This window comes from Schistocerca americana, chromosome 5 (genome assembly GCF_021461395.2).
Source record: "Schistocerca americana isolate TAMUIC-IGC-003095 chromosome 5, iqSchAmer2.1, whole genome shotgun sequence".
Classification (NCBI taxonomy): domain Eukaryota; kingdom Metazoa; phylum Arthropoda; class Insecta; order Orthoptera; family Acrididae; genus Schistocerca; species Schistocerca americana.
In genome coordinates this window covers 464,846,772-464,850,081 of record NC_060123.1, presented here as the reverse complement: position 1 = coordinate 464,850,081, position 3,310 = coordinate 464,846,772, and positions in this window count along the sequence as shown.

Below are 3,310 nucleotides of genomic sequence, written 5' to 3'. Positions count from 1 at the left end.
AGGCGAAGGTGATGAATAATACAAAGAGAATGACAATTTATTTAACGTCAGTATTGAGAACGACACAATAGTGGGGAAGTGAAAGAAGTCTCCCCTCTAGAAAGAATACGCAGCATGGCCAAAACAAGCAGGATATGTGGAGTAGATTGTCACAGACGAAGAAGGCTATCTGCAGTAACATGGTTTTGAAAATAGTGAAGAAATTGCTGAAAATGTACACAGAATTGTTTGAAAGTGACACGTGGACCATAAGAAATACGGAGAAGATGAACTAAAACCATTTTAAATGTGGCGAAATAGAAGAGTGTTCATAATTAAGTGGACAGAAGTAGTACAAAATTGGGAAGTATTAAAAGAGTAGGCGAGGAAAGTAGTATCAGTCGTCATTGTTCTGTCGTACTCGAAGTAGCAAAACGTCATTGTGACTCGGCACATACTGATGCCGTGACCGATGGAAAAAAGGACAGTTCCTAGTAGGTCGGTACCAATAAAGTCCAAGAAGCGAATGGCTGACTAGAAATAGAGTCGAAAACACAGTAAAATCCTCGTAGGCGTACAAGATCAGTCTGTGGTGAACAGCGAAGTAGAGAAAATCGTAGGCCTACAGCAAACAATAGTTAAATACTACATTTAACGGCGCGGCCCAACAGCTTCGAGATAGACTTATTTATCTATTTGTTAACTTTACCGTTTGATCTTCGACCTTGGTGATTTGCTGCTACTAAAAACTACAACGCTGCAGAGATGATCTCTTCATTTATTTCTGCAGCTTCTCTCAGTACTGTTATTTGCTTCTCTTTTACGTAACTGAACCGTTAATTAAAAAAAAAGACACATGTGATACATAAAATAAGGTAAATAAAAAGTAAATAAAATTTTACTATGTTCTTAAGAAGAAAATAATAGCCGATATGAAAAATTTGTATTGAAAGAAGTCCCTTTCCGTGGCTATTTCAAGTGAGAGGGCTTCGTTAAACAATTCGAGCCTGTCTCATCTGAATTAGCATATTCTATTCTACTATTGTTGCTACTATATATATATATATATATATATATATATATATATATATATATATATATATATATACACTCCTGGAAATGGAAAAAAGAACACATTGACACCGGTGTGTTAGACCCACCATACTTGCTCCGGACACTGCGAGAGGGCTGTACAAGCAATGATCACACGCACGGCACAGCGGACACACCAGGAACCGCGGTGTTGGCCGTCGAATGGCGCTAGCTGCGCAGCATTTGTGCACCGCCGCCGTCAGTGTCAGCCAGTTTGCCGTGGCATACGGAGCTCCATCGCAGTCTTTAACACTGGTAGCATGCCGCGACAGCGTGGACGTGAACCGTATGTGCAGTTGACGGACTTTGAGCGAGGGCGTATAGTGGGCATCCGGGAGGCCAGGTGGACGTACCGCCGAATTGCTCAACACGTAGGGCGTGAGGTCTCCACAGTACATCGATGTTGTCGCCAGTGGTCGGCGGAAGGTGCACGTGCCCGTCGACCTGGGACCGGACCGCAGCGACGCACGGATGCACGCCAAGACCGTAGGATCCTACGCAGTGCCGTAGGGGACCGCACCGCCACTTCCCAGCAAATTAGGGACACTGTTGCTCCTGGGGTATCGGCGAGGACCATTCGCAACCGTCTCCATGAAGCTGGGCTACGGTCCCGCACACCGTTAGGCCGCCTTCCGCTCACGCCCCAACATCGTGCAGCCCGCCTCCAGTGGTGTCGCGACAGGCGTGAATGGAGGGACGAATGGAGACGTGTCGTCTTCAGCGATGAGAGTCGCTTCTGCCTTGGTGCCAATGATGGTCGTATGCGTGTTTGGCGCCGTGCAGGTGAGCGCCACAATCAGGACTGCATACGACCGAGGCACACAGGGCCAACACCCGGCATCATGGTGTGGGGAGCGATCTCCTACACTGGCCGTACACCACTGGTGATCGTCGAGGGGACACTGAATAGTACACGGTACATCCAAACCGTCATCGAACCCATCGTTCTACCATTCCTAGACCGGCAAGGGTCTAGAAGGTGTAAGTCAACTACCCTGGCCAGCAAGATCTCCGGATCTGTCCCCCATTGAGCATGTTTGGGTCTGGATGAAGCGTCGTCTCACGCGGTCCGCACGTCCAGCACGAACGCTGGTCCAACTGAGGCGCCAGGTGGAAATGGCATGGCAAGCCGTTCCACAGGGCTACATCCAGCATCTCTACGATCGTCTCCATGGGAGAATAGCAGGCTGCATTGCTGCGAAAGGTGGATATACACTGTACTAGTGCCGACATTGTGCATGCTCTGTTGCCTGTGTCTATGTGCCTGTGGTTCTGTCAGTGTGATCATGTGATGTATCTGACCCCAGGAATGTGTCAATAAAGTTTCCCCTTCCTGGGACAATGAATTCACGGTGTTCTTATTTCGATTTCCAGGATACAAGTCAGGAGATTAGCTCTGCGTGGTTTGCGTATGATGTATAATAGTATTATTTGTTACAGCAATTATTTTCTCCATTTGTTCTCGTCATAAGCGGGAGAGGGGCCTCGGAAGGGTGACCACGATCCTCTGCTCCCCGTGTGATCTGCGCTTTGCCCTATGTGTATCTGTATCTGGTGCGTTCAAGTTATCATCAGTGTTTCTATGTTCATCTGCTTCCATATCAGTGTTTAAATCTGAGTTGTCCCATGAATCGTATTGTGGTGTGATGTAGAGTTTTATCCATCATTTTGATTTGCAGCTCCTTGTATAGGCCGTGTTTGCAGTTAAAATAGTTGGATGTGAGGTCCGCCAGTTATGCAAAAGACCGTTTATCTCAGTACCCAAACATGTTTCGGCACCACTGAGCCTTCATCAGTAGGTTTTCGTTTTTATTTATTCTGCAATGTGAACATTTTTGTTAAATGATTATAAAATTATGTGCATTTTTAGTTCAAACAACAAATTGTTTCTTTTTGTAAATACCTTTACATTTGGTGTGCATGAATTTCCTGGATCACTTGTGTGTTAATTACTACTGGTAGCTTGTCATCTGCAACCAAACGATGTTGATGACAAAGTTTTTTGCTGGGAGTTAACCTATCTTCTAGAATGTAATCTAGTTTTTGCGATGTTTTCACGCCTGTATTCGTTTTTACTTAGGTTTTCCTTTGGCAAGCACTTCCACTCTCTGCATCACGCTGCGGTGTTGTGATGCACACGTAACTATAACAAGTATTTTCCACAAATAACGTAGTAAAACACTTTTCACTTCACCAGAACACAGTGTGATTGTTGTTTTGTTATGTGTCGCAGCCCAGT